The sequence below is a fragment of the Solanum stenotomum genome, chromosome 5 (genome assembly GCF_019186545.1).
Source record: "Solanum stenotomum isolate F172 chromosome 5, ASM1918654v1, whole genome shotgun sequence".
NCBI classification, from domain to species: Eukaryota; Viridiplantae; Streptophyta; class Magnoliopsida; order Solanales; family Solanaceae; genus Solanum; species Solanum stenotomum.
This window is the reverse complement of record NC_064286.1, coordinates 13,594,054-13,606,939: the sequence shown is the minus strand read 5'-3', so window position 1 is coordinate 13,606,939 and position 12,886 is coordinate 13,594,054. Positions and strand designations below refer to the sequence as shown.

Genomic DNA, 12,886 nt, shown 5'->3' with positions numbered 1-12,886 from the left:
CAATTTTTATTGTCGCACAAACTTATAGTGACAATTAAACTAATGCCATTGCATCCAGTGTCGCTAAAGACTTTAGAGGCATTTATTTAGAGTGCCGGTAAAGACCCATATTATTGCCGCTAAAAATAAATACTTCTTGCCGCATTTATTTAGTGGCAATTATTAATCACTTATAGTGGCAATTATTATTGCCGGTAAAACTTCGATATGTTGCTGCATTTGTTATTACCAATAAAAATACAATAATTGCCGATAAAGAAGACCTATTTTAGTGGCAACTATTAGTGAAACTTAAGTTACCATGAATTCACCTTGATTCATATACTTAACTGGAGAATTAATTAAACGATAGTAATAGGAAAATTATCCAACTCAAATATCAACATTTATATAAAATAAGAACAATCAATATATCCACTATCTTGTCTTCGAGTAGTAAGAAAAAATATGAATCCTCAAAATAATAAGAAAGCAGTCAAGTTATCAAAAAAGAGAGAATTTATTCAATAATAGACAAACAAAGAGATTGAACCATTATTTCTTTTCCCCCAGTCAAACTATGGCAGCTTGGATCACGATCAATGTCACAGATGATACGCTGATGACAATCCGAATCAAGACAATTAGTACAATTCTTTTTCACAATCCATGCAATTTCTCATTTTTCTCTATCATCCCGGCCAAATCACTATAAAAACAATAACTAAAATTAGCAATGAACTTGATTCGATCATGACAAGTGAGAATTATACAGAAAGATATTGGATCACCCTGCAATAGATAAATATATTGGTGATTGAGTTCCACTTAGATTGGCCAGCTCTACACATTATCCAAAACATACACCAGTTTATCTATAAATATCATACTTCTCACCACACATTTTATGAATGAGACAATCCTACTTCTCACCACACATTTCACAAATTTGAATATACAGAAATCATCAATTACTTGTATACACTCTTTTATGATTTCTAACACTAACAGAATACCTTTCAGAGAAGAAGGAAGCAAAAATGGCAGCAAGCTTATGCTATAAACACAAATTAAAGTGCATACTAATAGATATATACCAGCCTAATCAGACATGAGCTGTTATAAACACAAATTAAAATGTAAGAAATTATCAGTTTCCATGGTGTCTTCAAACCCAAAGTCTAGTGAGCCCAAAAATATCAACTGTTAAGCTGTGTTCCACCGATGTTCGTACGTGATTAGTCCACCGATGTTGAACAAGTAAAATAGAGGGAATATATGTTTGTGAATAAAAAAAAGAACTTACACTACTCCGAATAGACTTTCCCTGTTCAGTCTTCTGAGAACCACCAAAGCTCTTATAATACCCATGATAGTTTTGTCTAAATTCCTTTACTATGTCTTTTCTTCTATGGCTTTCTTTTGTGTAACTCTATCAAGTTTATGCATTTGCAAAAGAGTTCACTTTCTTTGGTACACTTACAATGTACATATTTTCTGGATAACATATAATTGCAAAAAAAATAACCAAATAAAGAATCAGACATATGGTAAAAGTGATTACCCTACAAGAAGAAAGAACTTGTGGCCAGTAACGACTTGAGTCGTGCTTATATTACTTGTTCATTTCCACTATTGGCATCAGAAACCTAAAAAAATCAATACATTAGATGACAAATTTTTCTTGTGAAGCTAAATTTTAAGAACAAAAATTTCAAACTTTAGAATCTGATAACATGTCTAGTAGTGCTTCCATTGTTTTGAGGCCGACTTAAGTCAGTGGGAGCATATTTCCACATAACTTGTCTCATCCATGATAATTCTGAAACTAGCTATAGAGAAGAAAACAAAATCTAATTAATATATACATGTTTTCTAAGCTATGTTCGTCAAAGCTATATTACACTAATCAAATCAAACTCAAGTTTTGAAAAAGCGAAATCTAAAAGGAGTAAAATTAATGAAAGTAGAGTGTAGTACAATGCACAGAGTACAACTCTCTGAAAACTACATATATTAATCCTTATATATCATGATTTTATAGTCATACACAAAACAACCATATTAGTAAAAGAATGGTTTGAAAAAGAAAATCATAAAATGATTGCATTAAAGCACGGTACAAAATGTTGCATTAGATACCAAGCAAACTGAAATAGGGCAAAGGCAAATACGAAGCAAAATCCTTTACAGATTGAGCTTATCACAACACGCCATGCACAAAGTACAACTCTATCTCAACAAACTACAACTTCAATGCAAGAATGCAATTCTCATATATGGAAATTTCATCGCTCATACACGAAACATTCACCATCATCCAATCACATTCAAAACAAAACAAAAAAAAGAATGTGGCATACCTTGATGAGGTGGCAAAGGGTTAGGAAATTGATGGCAGATGAAGAAGACAAAGATGAAAACGATGAAGTCAAAGACGGAGAAGATGAAGCTTCAGAGAAATTGCTTCAGATGAAGAGGTCGACAAAGAGATGAGCCTTTTGGAATTTGGGGATTTTGGAGATGAATGAGTTTAGCTATAGACCATAGAGAATTTGGGGATTTTAGAATAAAAAGTATTTTTTTAATGAAATGGTCTATTAAATATTTTAAGTAATTGTCATTAATGGGTCAAGTTTTACCGACTAAAGGTCAATTGCCGCTAATAATTGATTGTAAAACATAATTTAGCGGCATTTATATTATTGTCACTAAAAATAATTTTTGTGGTAGTGCGTCGACTTGAATGAAATCTAAAATTTGTATCCACATTGATTTAGAAACACTATGATGTCCACAAAATCCATGATGTAGAAATATAAATCCACGTCCACGTCCACAAAATTCATAGTGCAAAAATATAAATCCACAACCACGTCCACAAATTCTGAAAAGATAAATCCACACCACTACCACAAATTGTAAAATGGTAAATCCACATCCACGTCCACAAACTTCAAAAATGTAAATCCACATCCACGTCCATGTCCACAAACTTTATAAAGATAAATCCACATCCACATCCACAAGCTGTAAAAAAAATAAATCCTCATCCACGTCCACAAACTGTAAAAATATAAATCCACGTCCATATCCACAAGACTTTAAAAAGTTAAATCCACATCCACAAATTGCAAAAATGTAAATCCACATCCACGTCCACGTCCACAAATTCTATAAAGATAAATCCACATCCACAAACCGTAAAAAGATAAATCCACGTCCACATCCACAGACTCTTAAAATATAAATTTACATCCACGGCTACAATTTGTAAAAAGATAAATCCACGTTCACGAAATTTACAGAGCCAAAAGTAAATTCACGTCCACTTCCACATCTGCCAAATCCATGGTGCAAAAAACATAAATCCACTTCCACAAATTCTTAACGGTTAAAGGTATATCTATATCCATGTCCACATAATAAAAGTAAATTCACTTCCACCTCGACCAAATCCACTTCACCAAACTCTTAGTACTAAAGGAGATATCCACATCCACATTCAAAAAACTAATAAATCCACATCCACATCATAAAATTCATAGTGCAAAAATTTTAATTCCACGTCCACTTTCACAAATTGTGAGGTAAAAAGATAAATTAAAATCCATGTTCGCGAAATTCATAATGTAGAAGTAAATCCACATCCATAAGATCCATAGTGTGAAGAAATATAACTACACATCCACTATCATATCCACAAAATACTTGATGTAAAAATATAAACTCATATCCACTTCCAATGAATTTTAAATCCAAGAGACACATACGTGCTCGTAAATTCACATCCATGTTGATATATATTTTTAAAAAGTCAACATCCACATCCACAAATATTTGATGAAGAAATATAATCTCATGCCCACGTCCTCTTATAAAGAAGGCTAAGCCCATATATATGACCACATTCATATCAAATTTGAAGGAGATTAAATTTATGTCCACGATCCGTTAGAAAATGCCATAAGCTAAAAACACGTGTTAGCGGTAAAAAATCATAAATAGTTGAATTTGAAAGAAATTATACTCACAACCCTTTATTGAGAAGATAACTCCATATCCACATTCAAATTGAAGAGTTGAATAAATCTATGTTTAGAGCAAATCATAATATACGCTTGAGAATCAATGTCCACCATTATAATTTGAATGTATGCCAAGTATATGTCATCATTTTCCTTAAAGGAGAAGTTAAATGCCCCATCACGTCCACAATATGCATATCTATTCAAAATTATCTCATCAAAGAAAAATTGTGAGTTTAAAAGAAAACTGGTTGACTTGTGCTTTTGGGGATAACTTGTTCCTTGAGTGGATTCTTGTCTTGACGCGTCCAAACTTTGATATCCCACTAAATACTTATCATTAGCCAAGGAGTTTCAGTAGTAAGTAATATAAAAGTCTAAATTTGAAAGATTTAGACGACTTAAAAAAATGTTTGAAAGGTTTAAAGGAATCAAATGATTTTGAAAACTCCAATGAAATTATGGTTGAACTCAATTTCAAATCATGAATGCCAAAAATATCAAAGTTTTTTTCTACGAAATTGCCCCAGTTTCATGTACTGAGGATAGCTGATTGATATAGAAAAACAAAGAATGCTTTAAAGACTAAAGAGAAAAATAAATTCGACTCGAGAGAATTTTCCCTAGTTTTTAGTTCTGGATGCGCTTGATTTTAAACATTTGAAAATAAGATATTATAATAAAACTTTAGAAGTAACTTGAGCAATTTTAAACAAAATTATGCCTCAATCTTTCATATTAGGACACTTGGATTTGAAAAAAGGAAAAGAAATTGATAGAGAAACTAAGACACTAAAAATAAATTAAGAGCCGAATCCTCCTCGGATTGCCTACGTATCCAACAGGAATCAGGCCAGACGTAGTTCATAAAATATAAAATATGAGAAACTTTTAAAAATAAAGGGGTCGAACCCGATGTGGGTTGCCTACGTATCCAAAAGGAAATCAGGCCGCACGTAGTTCATGCATACAAAATAAGGACTTTGATGGATTTTAAAATAAAGAGACTGAACCCGATGTGGGCAGCCTACGTATTCGAAAAGAAGTCAGGTTAGTCATAGTTCTTTACAAGAAAGGAAATATTAATATAAAGGCTGTAACAAATTATAGAGGCAAATCATGACAAAAAAAAGTTTCTAACTCATGCCTTCAACCTTTTACAAAAAAAATATAACTTAAACTACTGAAACTCACAGCGAACCGGGGCTGAGATGCAACTCCAATTCTTCTTATCAGAGTCATGTTCAACAATTCGCACAGTTGGTGTTTCAGCAATATCTTTAATTGCCACATCGTGATCACCTTCATCTTCCAAGAACAAACTCTTAATCCCATCGATAATATCATCATAAGTAATCTTAGCAAACATGTCTGGAGTTTTTGAGATGACAAGTTTTGAAAAACTTTGATCAATGGTAGGAATGGGTTTTGGCAAGAAAACCCTTTATCCTTTTTTCTCACGTGTTTCCTTAACTTCCTCCTCAGTTGGTTCATATCACAAACCAAATGTAAACTGATTTTTAGGTAGGGACACATGCTCGACCCTTCCATTCAATGTCTTTCCTAACCTAAGTCCATGTTGGTATCCATTTCTCAGCATCTCCTTTGCAACCATAATTGCGGCACATGACAGTTTTTGATTCCTCAACTTGGCTTTCTTCACACACACTAGTAACATCAACAATTTCCCATGCATGATATGTCGCTCCATCAAACCCTCCAGTTGCCTCAATGAAAGGGATAGATTGCTCTCGATAGATAGATGTGACACATTCTCCATGTGTGCATTAAACTGTTAATCCCATTCAAATTTGACAGTCTGATGCAAAGTAGATGGCACAACTCCAGCCATATGAATCCACGATTATCCCAAAAACATGTTGTATGTCGAAGATATATCAAGCACTTGAAAATCCATGGCAAACTCGACTGGCCCAATCAATACATTCAACTCTATTTCTCCAATTGGACTTCTTTTTACCTCGTCAAAAGCTCGAATATTTATATCACTCATCTTGAGCTCACTGTATTATATCCTAGCTTTTTCAGAGTTGACAAGGGACAAATATTAAGTCCAGAGTCTCCATCAATCAACACTTTAGATACAAACATGTTGCGATATTTAATAGTTATATGTAGTGCTTTGTTGTGAGCACATCCTTCTGGTGGTGGTTCTTCATTATCAAAGCTGATTCGATGACTGTCAATCACGCGCTTCATCATTCCAGCTAACGCCTCACTCGTTGTTTCACTTGGAACATATGCTCCACTCAAAATCTGAAGTAGTGCATTTCTGTGTACTTCTAAAGTCAACAACAAAGAGAGAATTGGAATCTGGGCATTGGTCTTCTTCAACTGATCCACAACTGAGTATTCACTTGGCTTAAATTTTCTTAAAAAATCTTCTACCTCGGCTTCTGTCACAACTCGTTTGGGAGGCACATTGCTCTCTTTATTTTGCCTTAGTCTAGCTAGTTCCTCCAACATATAGCACCGCCCAGACCTTGTCATTCTTGAAGTCTTGGTCTTATCAGGGACCGTCTCCTTTCCTCGACATTCCATCACAGCTTGTTTATAATTCCATGGTACGACCTTAGTATCATACACAAGCGATTGACTTGGTGCTCCTAATATCTCAATATGTGCAAAACCACCTATCGTTATAGCAGGATAAGTAACAACCACAAGAATATAATTTTCTATGCTCTCCACAGGCACTATAAACTTGGTTGGATCATCATCACCCTCATATACTCCAATCATATTCACTAAGGCACCATTATGGTTCGGGAGTGGATTGTTGTTCACATTTGGTGTCGGTTGCTTGACTGTGATTTGTTTCATCTCAATGAGATCTTCAACCTTGTGCTTCAATGCATAACAATGATCAGTGGAATGTCCTTTAACCCCCGAATGGTATGCACATGTTTTAGAAGGATCGAAACTTCTTGGCAATGGATCTGGAATTCTACCTTCCACGGGATACAATAAGCCTGATGCCTGCAACCTTTCAAACACAACACTCAGTGGCTCCCCCAATGGTGTAAAATTGTGGGAAGGTCTATTTGGACGGATGAATTATTTTGATGATAGAATTGTGGTGGTGGGGATTGATAGGCATGTGGTCGTGGAGCTCGATATGTTGGTTGTGTGTGGTAGACAGGGTATGAAAATTGTGATGAATGAGGTTGGTAAGATGATGAAGATTGATAGTATGATTGTGAGGGATATTGGAGGTATTGTGAATGGGGAGCACGGTGTTGATGTTGTGAAGGTTGTTGATGGTGATATGAAGTACCCCTTAGAGCCATTACCGCAGTAACTTCTTTCTCTTTTTTCTTTCCACTTCCAAGAGCGCTAGTTTGGATGGCCTTACTGGTAGACTGTAATGCTGCTAGACTTGTAATTCTTCAACTCTTGATGCCATCTTCAATCATGTCTCCGACTTTTATCACTTCAGCAAAAGATTTTCCACCCATTGTGAGCATTCGTTCATAATACTCTGGTTCTTGTGCCTGAATGAAAAAAGTGATCATTTCTGCTTCCTCCATGGGTGGGTGTACCCTAGATGCTTCTTCCTTCCACCATATAGCATATTCACGAAATGCTTCAGTTGATTTCTTCTTCAATTTTGTGATTGAAATTCTGTCAGGAGTAATCTCGACATGAAACTTATAGTGATCCACAGAAGAATTTGCCAAATCATCCCAAGCAAGCCATTTTGTTGTATCTTGCTTAGAGTACCACTCTAAAGCTTTCCTAGTCAAGCTTTGATTGAACAATTTGATCATAATCCCTTCATTCTTTCCGACACCAATCAATTTTTCACAATAGACTTTCAAGTGAAAGAAAGGACTTCCAGATCCATCAAACTTTTCAAATTTGGGAATCTAGTAACCCGGTGGCAACTCTACCTCAGGAAAAGCGCATTACTCTTCATATCTTACACTTTGGTTACTACCAAGCCCGCACAAACTTCTCATAGCATCTTCCAAATTCTTGAGCTTCTTGTTTATCAATTCATTACTAACTGACCTTGCCTCCTTTTCAGCTTCAACATAATGATCAACATCTGGACGACATAAATCATGAATCTGTGTCATAGGTGGAGCTGTTGCATAAGTATATGCCGGTGGAACTTGTTGTGGATTAGTAGCATCTGTGCCACCGGTATGCACTAAGCCTTTGAAGAAGTGACTGTGAACATGAGTAACATTTTGAGTAACTTGAGGGATGGGTGGTGCATTTTGAACGGGTTGAGAAGTGGTAAAATAATTCACTTGGTAAAGCTCATTCAAATTTGAAAATAGAGGTGGCATTGGCATACTCTGACGAACACTGGGAGTGAAGTCATATCAGGTGGAGTTTGAGACAATGGCCTGTTCTAAAGCACCATACGACTCAATTCAACAATTATTTGCTCTAAACGAGCAATGGTCTCTGGGATTGTTTCTGATCCTTTTGAAGTGGTTGGATAACTTGTGATGGGTAAAGTAAGAATTGGCTCAGATGAAGTGGTTACATTAGTCAAATTTTGCTCCATTTTAGAACGAACCCTTTTTGTTGCCCAGGTAATAAGTAGTGAGTCTGCAATTGATTTCTTGGCTTTGGACCGTGTGAAGTATGAATGCTCCGCCAGTTCCCCTTTTAGCACAAGTCAACCTTTTTTATTTTGAAAAATATATTTTTAAATATCAAAAAGGAAAATGATAAAAAATAAAAATAAAATAAAATAAACACAAGGTAGTATGTGATAAGGATAAAATGTTGCAAAATAAACATTTTAGAATAAACATATTATCGCATTTTATATGCAAGGGGACCTCTTTGAGCCAGAGGTAGGCCTAACGAAAATTTGAAGGACAAACATGTCTTTTATGTGTCATTCCAAACTCTCCATAACTTAAGCTTTTACAATAAGATAGAAAATAAATGTATACATTGAAATTTCCTATTACATGTTGAAAATGAAATAAGTACAAAGCTATTTAGTTTTTTATTCACTAATCTTCTTGATCGCCTTGGTACGTTAACCACCAATCAAAGAATCTTATAGTTATCTGCAAGAAAATGTTAATTTTTTTTCTTTTATAAATATCTATCTATAGAGAGTAATAGGTCCACAATTGACACATTTATCCTTCAAATGATGCACATAAAGTATGATAATTGTCACTTCGGGTCATAGACTCGTTAGGACATTTGGTAAGGTTGACTAATGAAGATAATACACCAAGTGTATTAAGTTTCCTAGGTTGAAATGATGCATGTTTCTTACAAGGTTTTGGTTTAGCTCTAACCTGAGTGGAGTAAGAGTGGGTTGACTAGACACAAGGTTCTCGAGTGGAAAACTCAAGTGAGAAGGCTACGCGGTCACACAGAAATAGATCTGGACACCCCGCACATATGCCAGTCCTCCTAACTTTTGGGATTTTTGAAAGATATTTGCGGGTGCGCAAAACACACCTCGCGTGTACGTGTGATGGTGTGAATTTTCCAGAATTGGAGAAAATATGAACGGAATGACAGTTTATACAAACTGATAACAAATAAATAATGAATACAAGAAATATCAAATAAGTAGTTTATATCACATAAACAATTTATATCAAAGATAAATAGAATATCAAGCAAATAAGGTAAAACAAATATATAAGGACTTAAAAACTAACCTAAGCCTGTTATGGTAAGAACCTAAGTCCCCAGTGAAGTCACCAAGTTGTTATACCCCATTTTAACTGAAGTCAAATTAGTGTACAACATATTGGTGATTTCTAAATTAATTAACTTAAGAAGTCGCCACCTAACTATTAAAGGGTGAGTTAGGACACCTAAAATTTTTAATTGACTTCATTTTAAGGTTTCCTAACCAATTAAAGATTCTAAGGTAAGGGTTCAATTAATCCTAAAGGGAAGGGGTAAGGCATCGTTTAAGATCCGTATTAAAATGGTTAACCGATCAAACTTAAATTAATTTAAAAGGTCTTAAAGGTGGTAAAAGAAAGAATGGATATTTTATAAATAAAATGAGCTAATGTTAAAAGTATATATGATATAGTAGTATAAAAAAATAATGTAGATGATTGTAGAAAATTTGACGTTTAGGGAAAACAATAAGAGGGCATAAAGGGACTGTTTTTTTTAAATGTCTTTGCATTAGAAAGACGTTACTTGTTAAGATCAATTTTTTAAATTTTGGAAAAGATAATTTTTTTTTTGAACAAATTCAAACTGATTGACTTTTGATTCAAAAATATATTTGTGAAATAAAATGAGGACTTCGTTAGGTCTAAGAGAAAGTAATTTATTATAAGTGAAAACAACTTATTTTATCTTCTTAAAGAATCTCAAACAACTAAATGTGTTTCTAAGTATCTAAAGCCAAGAATAAGTAAATCCCCAAACTTGAAATAAACCCCAAAACACAAACATAAACAATTAGTCACAAAGAGTTAAATAAGACTAAATGACAAAACCAGAATAATAATAATAATAATAGAGTAAGATGTCATAGGCGTTCCCCAAGCAATTCTTGCTTGTTTTTCCTTGTTGTCGGACATATTTAAAGGAGATGTAATTGGAGGATATTATGCGGGTATGGGGAGTCTTGCATTAAGACTCCATATGTTGCTCCAAAATGTTCATGCACACAAAAGATAAATAATAGGAATTAGCACAAGTACAATAGTTCCGTAAAAATAAACAAGATAAATCGAATAATTGTTATATCAAATTTCTTTTGTAAATTTTTTTTTCGTTAATCATGGTATGGACTCAAACATTAGCAATTAAAAATAGACAAATCCACATATAGCTGTGTATATGAACAACCTACATGGTATAATCTTACATGGACCAAATAATACCCAATTACATAACATGAAAATAAGAAAATAACTTTAACCAAACTGTAATTTCCTAATAATCAGAATCATGTGAAGACCACCCAAATCAATAGACAAGGTGGATCACAAATGCTAGAAAACTGAAAATAATAGAGTAAGTTGGATATAATACTTTAAATACACGGTATCTCTATTTCATTGATAAGGAGAATTCAAGAGTCTACACTCTTTATGCTTAACTGATAAAACTTAAAAGAGTATTCATACTTAACATGTACACTTATACGAGATAAAAATACCACAACAAGTTTGGCGAATTCCCTTCTCAAAATGATTTCTTTGGGCTTTCTTATCTTAATAATTTGACCAATACATATATTAACACACTAAAAATACGACGATAAAATATTTGTAAAAGTAATAATATAGTAAAAATATAACAACACCTAAAAGTAGATTATTAATGACTAGAAAGCGCAAAGAAATAAATTAGAGAAGAGGTGGGACAAAATTGGGTGTCAACATCTTCTTTAAAATTTGAGCTGACAAAAGAATAAATGGAAAAGAACTAGGAGCGAGATGAAAACATGGCCAAAATGATGACTTATATCACATTGTTGTCAAAGCATGTCATGGTGAGTGGTTATGAATCTTTGAATCTAGCTGAGGCAAAGTTTGAAAACAAAGAGGTACATCTAGTGTCAAGACTAGAGGAGGGTTCTCGTTTGAGCTCTTTAAGGCCGGGCGGGAATCAAGGTTGGAACATAATTAGTGAGGATGGTTGGAGAGATCAGGATCGAGATTGGTCTGATCGGAATAAATATTGGAAGAAAGAAGATAATGATGATGCTTGCTATTCAGACACTGGTGATAGTCTGAATTCTAGGGATAGTCCCGGGAACTTTCGGGTTGAGGATTTGCTGTCTCATATTCTAAATTAAGTGGAAGGATCCAATGAAAGGTTTAAAGAAATAATGGCGGATTTCTCATCCTTAAATAAGACGGTAAACTCTCACTCGGCCCCTATCAAGCAACTTGAATGATGGTGAGTTCAAAAATTGATCACGACAAATGCATCACGATGTTGACTTGGAGTGGAAAGAAGTGGGTGGTGATGTGAAAGTTGACGGTAAGGTAAACACTTGTAAAGAAAGGGATGATGCCATTGATGTAGATAAGTTCAGCGAAGAATCGAAAAATGAAGCACCCAAAAAATTGGTGACCAAGAAGAAGAGTGTGAATTTTGAAACGGTTGAGGTGTCTCATAGTTGTAGTTCCATTATGACGAGCAATGTGGTTGTCAAGAAAGCTGATCTGGGGAATTCACTATTCCATGCACTATTGGGATGTTTCAATTTGCCAAGGTATTGTGTGATCTAGGAGCAAGTATTAATTTGATGTCGTATGCCATTTTCAAACAACTCAGGTTAGGTGAGACTATGTCGACAACATTTCCACGATGCATGCTCTCTATTTTTGCTGATATGGTTGAAGACTCGATGGAGGTCTTTATGGATGATTTTTAGGTTGTGGGTAACACATTTGAAGTGTGTCTCGAACACCTTGAGAAGGTATTACAAAGATGGGTTGAAACCAATCTTGTTCTCAATTGGGAGAAATGTCACTTCATGGTCAAAGAAGGTATTGTTTTGGGGCATAAAATTTCAGGAAAAGGAATGCAAGTGGATTAAGCTAAAATTGAAGTTATTGCTAAGCTACCTCCTCCCATTTCGGTGAAAGGCGTCCGGAGTTTTCTAGGAAATGCAGGCTTCTATAGGCGGTTTATAAAGGATTTCTCTAAAGTAGCTTATCCCATTTGTAAGTTACTTGGAAAGGAATCTACTTTCAACTTTGATGAATTTTGCCTCAAAGCATTCTTGTGCTTAAAAGAAAATCTAGTCTCGACTCTGATAATTGTTTCCCCTGATTGGAGCATTCCATTTGAACTAATGTGTGATGCAAGTGGTGTGGCTTTGGGAGTTGTTCTTGGTCAACGAAAGGACATGTTTCACTCGATTTACTACGCAAGTAAGA

At 34.6% G+C, this 12,886-nt stretch overlaps 1 long non-coding RNA gene across 1 annotated transcript; it reads right to left on the bottom strand.

Moving 5' to 3' along the window:
• Positions 1 to 420: 420 nt before the first annotated feature.
• Positions 421 to 2,511, bottom strand: LOC125865951 (uncharacterized). The gene is made up of 3 exons (XR_007446426.1): positions 2,343 to 2,511; positions 1,544 to 1,628; positions 421 to 688 (listed from the first exon to the last, which is right to left on the bottom strand). It is a non-coding gene; the product is annotated as an uncharacterized LOC125865951 (long non-coding RNA).
• Positions 2,512 to 12,886: the final 10,375 nt, after the last annotated feature.